Source organism: Nothoprocta perdicaria, unplaced genomic scaffold, assembly GCF_003342845.1.
Source record: "Nothoprocta perdicaria isolate Ctin4 unplaced genomic scaffold, notPer1 scaffold_121, whole genome shotgun sequence".
Lineage (NCBI taxonomy): Eukaryota > Metazoa > Chordata > Aves > Tinamiformes > Tinamidae > Nothoprocta > Nothoprocta perdicaria.
The window spans coordinates 1,456,398-1,464,564 of record NW_020454328.1 but is presented as its reverse complement, the minus strand read 5'-3'; the positions used below and the strand labels follow the sequence as shown (position 1 = coordinate 1,464,564).

Sequence of the window (8,167 nt, the reverse complement as noted above, 5' to 3'; positions counted from 1 at the left end):
CAGCACTGAGACTTGTATTTTGGTGAAATTTGGTGCATTTGGGCATCTCTGTCTCAAATGGATTAGTCGTGGGACAGCTACGCCAAGCAATACACGCATCAAAGCATCAAAACACCAACGACACTGGCAGGAACTGGAAATATCGCAGGGAGGCTTGGCAGGGAAACAAAACACTGGGAATGAATAAGTCGTGTCCCGTTCTCCAAGCAAACGCCTGGGCCCGAAGCACGTTTAAGGGCTACGAAGGCTTGAATGCAGAATCCAGACTCTCCCAGCTTCCAGTTATTTTTCTTGACAATTCCTAAAATAATCTATGTGAAGTATCCTGCTAACTCAGCAGGCGACATATTTTCACTGTAYGGAGATGGCTATTTGCCTGTAAGTATTTAACATCCTCATGGAAAAAGGAAAACAGACCATTTTTCTAATTCCAGAAAAAGTCTTTGATAAAATCCTGCAGCTAAGAGAGAAAGATTAGGAAAAAAAGAATCTTCAGAAAGCAAAACAAAACAAAACCCCCACACTTAAGGCTTTTCCTCTCCCTGTTTCTTAAGATTAATTATTTGGCTGAATCTAGAAAGCTGTGGAGAGACAAAGGCTTTCAAACCAGTGCTTTCCAGAACTGGAAATCTGGATTTTTTTCAAGCATTTTCTCCACAAAAAAATAGTTTAAGACGTTGCCATTGCAGAATTCAGCAGTATTATAATCCCTTGGCCTTTGCAGTAAGCGGGAGGTTTTCTAYTGGCTATGAAATTAGCTTCAGATATGACAGCCATAAACCCCAACACTTTATTTCACTAGGCAAAACCACTGTGAAATAAGTTCCAGCGCACCTCACGTACTCTCATTAAAAGCCTAAGCCTCTCCTCCTGTCTSAGCCGTGTTTAGCAAACAGCAGAAGGTATCGCTCACAGTTAAATAGTTGCAAGTGAACAGGAAAGCTCCTCGTGCCCAAATCCATTTTGTCACATCTTGTTTCTTTACAATACCGAAATCTGAAAGCAGGAGTCAAACGTGAGCGGGTGGTTATCGCTCAGCGGTCAGCATGCCCATGCAAACACCTAGCTTCCACGTTAATTAGCCTGCTGTAATTGCCTGATACCTTAAAGACAAATATATGAAGAAAAAAAAATAAAAATAAAAGCTTTGTATGTTGCATTAACATTACGAGATTGCATTAACAGATTATCTGTCCCTTCAAAGTTGTACATTCATCCAAACACATGGCAGGAGTTGGCAGGACGACCCACTGGCTCAGGACTAAAGCACGATTGTTTTGCCCATTAGCCTGCTCCTTTCTCCAAACGCCCTTTTTTTGCTCTTTTCTGTTCAGAAGCAAGGCTCCTCTCTCGAAACGCCYGCTTCCAGCAGGAGCTGCCTGCTCTTCTTGAAGACTAGTAGAAACAGCCCTAAGATTTTAAACTGCTCATTTATTTCCATGGATGCCTACAACGACACTTTCTATTAAACATGACTAACTTGCTGTAAATGATTGCACTAACAATATAGCCTCCATAAGGCCGAATGAAAACACAGAGGAAACCTGGCATCGAAGATCKGCACTTCTGTTTTCCAAAGCTAGCATTTCTCCTCCTAGGAAGCGAGGGGCAGAAAAAGGGCAGTGGCTGTGGAGCTGTCTCTGCATACGTACACAGGGATCAATTGAGAGATGAGGAAAAAAACCACAAACAGCCAGTCCACAAAACAATATTTGCAGGTATAACATATATACAAGACTGCTAAATATTTTGGAACTTGGTAGAGTGTGGAATGTAGCAGAGGAAAAAAAGGTTTAAAGAGGAAAATCTTCCTAGGCTTCAGAGAAGTGTGAGTTGGATCTCTCTAAAAAAGTTTGTTCTTCTCACATCATTGGAATGTGCTTACAGATACGTTCAAAATCCTCTYCATTTTTCATCTACAGTTCTTTACCCACTAGGTAACTTTGAGAACAGCAACAAGTTTCTAGGACCCCCCCATGCAGCAGATGCCGGACTCGCTGCTCTCACGCTGGTAAATCCTGAGCTCATGGAGGATAAGCAGAAAAGAAATTCCTTTCCTTACCTGGGCTTCCCCCAGCGGCTCTGTCTCTCTAACTGCTCACTGCATCTGCCTGGAGCTTTAGTTTTACAGCTGCTAGCAGCTCTTCAGCTCCTAACAATCACTAAACAGCGCTCCGATCAGCTCTGCCCAACCTGTGGTTAACATGAAGACAAAAGAACGAAGCACCAGCAGCACCAGAGCCTGGAATTACTACCCAGAAGCTGAAGTAACCTTGTGTTGACAAAGTCTGAATGTGACACTGTTGGAGCTACCCCTCTGCACCCGCGTCTCCCTGCACAATGTCGCAATGCTCCCGTAAACCCCAAATAACCACTCTACGCAGCAGCTTATACCACGAATCACTGCTTGGACCTACTGGATTTTCTCAAACAGTAGAGTTTGGTTTAGAGATGCCACATAAACTTTTGAAAAGGGAAAAAAAAAAAAAAAAAAAAGGTAAGTCTTCCTTCGATAGTATGCATGTAATTTAACAGAGGGCACTTCGCAAAGCGCTGACACGCAGCAGCTTCCAAGAAATGCCATCCAAATAACAACACCTCACCAGAACCCCCTACTTGCCCAAATTCTGCCTTTGCAGGGAGCAACTAGGCTGAGTGAGACTAAGCTTAGATGCAGAGACCTAAATCTCTGCAGCCTTTCTGTATTCACCAGACTGTGTGATCCTGACACCCCCCGCACCTTCCCAGCCCGCCGTGCGTTTCACGGACGCAGTTCTTAAAAGCAAAGGCAAACTCTCCCCGCTGATACGGCACGCTGTCTTCTCATTTCTTCACCTACTAATTCATTATACATCTACGGACACTTTATCTTTGGCCTCTATTTGAATTCCTTCCTGGGTAAAGTGAGGATAATAATCAGTTAAGGCCCAAGTTATTTGTTCAATTTAATCTGATCTAATTCCATGTGGTGGCCAGGGAGGAAATGCTCCTTCCCTATTTATGTGCCAGCAYTGGCATTCCTGGCGTTGCATGGAGCTGCCTTGAGAAATCAGTCTGCCTGAAGAATAATCTTTTCCTTGGGATTAATTCTCAGCTGGACCAGTTCTCTGAACCAGCTCCCTGAACGCTACAGCCTGTTACAGAATTTGGCTTCTTGAAATCCTTCCTTCCTTGGTCTACAGCTATATTCCAACTTCCGTATAATGGCAATGCAAGAGAACCAGAAGCAAGACAAGTTTGCAGAACGAACCTGAAGAAGACACTGAAGAATTCAGGTTGAAAAGAATCTCAATTGTGTTTCTTTTTCTCCTGCAAATGAAGACTGAAAAGAAGGAAAGTATCCACTAACGGCAGAGCTGTTTAACTTCATCTTATCATCTGGATTTGAAGTGCTGGGAGAGTGGGAGAAGACCGGTCCATGTGCTCAGGACAGATGGTGTTAATGATCTCATAGCACTGTAAGGAGGCTGGGCAATTTAGCAAAGATTCGTAGAATACAGGTGACTTTCCCAAGAAATCTGCAGGTTAAAGGAAGAGCATGACACAAACCACAAAGGGAAGAAAAATAAAAACAGAGAGAAAAACAGACTGGTCTAAGAAAGAAGTTCAGGGAAGACAGTAGAAAATATGTTAGCTTTATTTATTTATTTTAAGAAAGAGGATAGGATAAAGGGATACCAAATCGGAAAACAAAAAGAAATTATGAGCTATAATAGGAAAGCAGAACTGGAAGGAGTTTAGAGAGGTACAACTGAAAGCAGAACAACGCAACAAGGCACGTGTGTGTTAAAACAAAAATGCCTGGCAAAAATTTGCCCCTAAATTCAGCACGTAATTTTTCTCAGGCCTTAGAACTGTAGTCAGCAGCGCATTTCACTCAGAGATTTTGGCCTGCAGCTAGTAAGTGTGAAATGAATGGTTCAAGACGCACGTATCGCAATAAAGCAAACTAAGAGCTTCCCAGCAGCCCTTTTCACTATGATATGACATGGGTGATGACGATTTATTAGGATACATCCCAGCCTCAGCCGAAGACCTCAGAAGTCACTTCGATATCCCACAACTCATATTCTCATAATGTCAAACCTACCGGTGTCACAGGGCATTAAGCAGCAATCCCAATGCAAGTCCATAAAAAGTGACACGCAATGAAACACTGGAAATCCAAGCAGGATGTCACTGGAGCTGTGTGTGGCTGACAGTATCCACTATAGGCTACTGGACGAATTTAGAGCAAACAGGCTTTTAGTTAGAAATAATCTGCCTTCCACCATTAAAATGCAGTTGTCACCGTATGTAATTTGTCTCCAGACAGCACTATTAAGACACATTCCATAATTCGCCTTTCATCACATAAGGGCTAAAAAGGCTTAAACAAGCCTAACTCATGAGCAAGCGCCGAGTTCAGAGCAGATTTGCTCTGTGCCGCGCGGCTGGCGAGCCGTAGGAAAGCAAAGTTCTGCTCTGCCTTCTGCACCTGCGAGCTGCAGCTACGCTCCAAGTCAAATATTTGCAGCGGGTTTTTTTTTTTTTGTGTACAGCACTCCCATAAAAGAAGGTATGTGGATCAATGGATGCTTGTCTGTAAATTTTCCACTGCAAAACTTGCTGCCTGTATAAAACGAAAAGCACCGACTCTATCCTWCCAGGCCATCTGCCCTCGTAGTGGTACCACAAACATCCCTCCAAAATTCAAGCTGGAAGACTTTCCATTTGCTTGTATTTAGTATCTGGGACAGGACGAAATGGCTTCACAGGTCTCATCTCCAACATTACTACGGTATCCTCGAGCAGGCTCACTCTCCAGCACACTTGCCTTTCACAGTGTCTCTAAAAATCACTTTTCCACTACCAGAATCAAGTTTCAAAACTTCAAAACGCACAAACAAGGGAGCAATGTAGCACAAAAGTGCTGGTAGTTGCTTAGCATAGCTAAACGTTTCTCCSGAGTGAAAACTACCAGTCTGAAACCTCCTCAGGGAAGGGTGTCTGAAAGTGTCAAGGAAACTAATGCAAGCTGCTTGTGTTAATGAGTTTAAGCTGCTGGCACCAGAGCTACCGCCAAGAGTTTCGCTCCCCATGCAATTGTTTTCCAGGAGGGAGGAGCAATTAAAAAAAAAAAAAAAAAAAAAAAAAAAAAAAAAAAAAAAAAAAAACCTAGCAATTTAAGATCACTTGGAAAAATTAAGCGCATGCAAAGCTAATTTGAAAATTAGGTCTGACAAGTTTAAGTCGTGAGATATGTTTGAACCGAACTCAGAAAATTTCTTTGTTTTGTTTTTACTAGTTTCGTGATTTACAGGGATTTTACTTAAGAGCTATAAGCAAACCCCACCCTCCTCCCCAAATACTGAAAATGCCTAAAATGGCATATAACTTTACTCATAATGATTGACTTAAARGGACATGTGCTTAAACAGTCTGCAACTTCAAGAACAAGTCCTATTTTAATTAGAAGTGTTCTTAAAGATGTAAAATTTGCCAATTACAGACAAAAACATCCTTTTATGACAACACAGAATACTTTGTTAAGACTTTCAAGGGCACTAAAGCAGTCGCTGCAAAGTTCTTATATGGGTAAGCCTAGCATTTATAAAGGAAACAGCTGGAAATAAGGTACCTACAGAAAGAACAGTAGTTTAAGAGCATCCTTGGCAATAATAATACAGTCTTGTAGAGAACATTTTCAAAATAATTCAGCCATGCTCATTGTATTAAGGATGGTATCATCTGAAGACAGTATCTGCCTACCAACTGTGTTAATATTTAGAGTGCCTGCCCTCTGGTTAATAAAAGTGACCTCACATCAAATAACCACAAAGTTTTGACCTGCAAGGGGCCCCCTGCTAAACTTTAAGACTCTAAAAAGACAGAAAGCAAGGAATTAGCAAAACATAAATTAAAAACGCWTTCCAGAAAAGTCACGCACTTTTAAAATTTACTTCATTTTGCACTTGGAAGCCAAGACCTGGATCACATCGGGACACGCTGTTTTGYAGCAGAACACACTGTAGCACGATCAGCTGCTTCATACTGCAGGAATTCAACCAAGGGAATGGTTTTAATACAGTAATGAAGCACAGATCCAGGTTTTGACAGAACCTATCAATCTTCTCAATTGGTTTGCACTTTCTTCCAATTATGTTTGTCTTTTTTTGTTGGGTGAAAAAGAAATCTGTTCTTTGATAAGGCATATTGTAGCGTGCTGCGTGGAAATAGGTCACTGATGACAGATAGTTTTGCAATCACCTTGAACACAGCCGTGCCTATCTCATAAACACTATCGGTACACCCACCACGCTCCCATTAGGCACCAAGGGAGAAAACACGGGATCAAAAACCATGGATGGGAGCTTGTTGACTGAGAATCTCCCTGAAATCTAGTTGCACAAAGGACTCTTCCCGAGTCCTTCTTGTATGGGCATCCCACCTCGCAGGTGGGACAGCACTACATAAGGTATATTCAACGTATAAATATCCCACAAGCAATTTCTTGTGTACATAAATTCCATCTTCAGATGCAACTGCATAWCCCAATCTGAATATTCCCATTCTATTACCCTGGCAATGAGAGCAAAAACAGAACAACCYGATATCTTGCACTCGCAACAAAACCTGACAAACTGCTTTTGTAACTTAGCTCGTGTATAACTATTTATACAAAACTGCTAGGAACTCAGTCTTGAGGCAACAGCAGCCAAAGATGTTCTGTATCAGCATTAAACAATATAATCAATAAAGTCCTCTAAATCAAATCAACAAGAACCTATAATGCCACCCAAATGCTTGGATCATGTAAATATTTTGCTATASCACCAATTACACTCCCCAAAACATTTACTATTTTTTCCAAATAAAACAGAGCTCGGTTACCACAAATAAACGCTGCAGTACCTCTCAACACTCGCTTCCTCAAATACTGGTTACAATTATAAATAAAACCTTAAGTCCTCAACCTCCTGTTACATCCAGCAGCTTAGGCATAAAAATGAGAAGCTTCCTAATTTTTCACTGGGCTTTCAAGCGTACACTCCGCCTGGCAAAGCTTTCCAAATGTCTGTCTCCCAAGCCACATTCGCACCGCGAGTTTGGGCTGCATCTCCACTTGCCTATGGACACCTGCATCCCAACGCCGGCCGCTCGCGGCTCCTCATTCATTCCAAACCTCAGGCGCTGGATACACATCCCAAGCGCTGGATACACATCCCAAGCGCTGGATACACATCCCAAGCGCTGGATACGGCGGCAGAAAGCACAAAAATAAAGCGTATCTTAGGCACAGGTAAAAGGGTGTTGTAGGTAGGCACTGGTGATGATGCTCAACCTACGTAAAAGGGGTAAATTTTGCAATTGTGAGGCATTTGACGCTTTTTAACACCGGGTTTCCGCGGAGCTGGGGACGCCGCTGGAACAGTACGGCTCCGGTCATGCCCCGGCGAGGATGAAGAGGCGCCTTCCTCGCGGGACCCCCGCGCCGGGGGCTAAGGGGGAAACGAGGGATTCGTAAGGAAACGCACGGGTATAAAACCACCCGCCGGGAACCCCGAAACCCCCGCCGCGGGCAGCCGGCCGCCATCCCGGGGGAGAAGCCGCCCTGGATGCGCAGCCGGACCCAGGGGGACGTCACCTCCCCGCTCCGCGCTGGCGGCCCCCTCCCCAAACGCAACCAAGGAGGGGCGGCGGGTCCCCCGCGCGTGGCGGTGCCCTCCGAGCCCCCCTCGGCTGGGGCCCGTGGCGGGTGGCCCAGCCCGGCGGGATCGGGGGTCCCCTCGTTTCCGAGGTGCGTTTTGGGGCGATTCCCCCCTCGCTGCTCGGGCCCGTCCCCCCGGGCAGGTGTCTCGGGAACCCCCCAACCCCAGGTGAGGGGAAGGGGGGGGCCAGGCCCGATCCTGCCCCCCCCCCCCGCCCCACCAAACACGGCCCGGGCTCAACCCCCGCCGCCCGCCCCCGGGCTGGGCCTAGCGCGGCCGCCAGGCCCGAGGGGAAGGCCCTGAGGTGGCGCCGGGAAGGGGGGGGGGACGACGGCGACACCCCCACACGCGGACACCCCCCGGCCCGGCCCGCACTCACCCAGGCCGCTCCCCGCAGGGCCGCCCCCGCCGCCCTCCATGGCGGGCGGCGCGAGGAGGAGGAGGAGGACGGGGGGGCGCGGGCGAGGCGGCGGAGG

General features: G+C 45.6%; 1 protein-coding gene across 1 annotated transcript in view; it reads right to left on the bottom strand.

The window, feature by feature from the left end:
* The window catches only part of ZNF652 (zinc finger protein 652), a 20,743-nt gene extending 12,612 nt beyond the window's left edge, over window positions 1-8,131 (bottom strand). The window contains exon 1 of the mRNA XM_026054433.1: window positions 8,071-8,131. The gene's annotated coding sequence lies outside the window, so the exon portion shown is untranslated. The remainder of the gene's footprint in view (window positions 1-8,070) is intronic.
* Window positions 8,132-8,167: the final 36 nt, after the last annotated feature.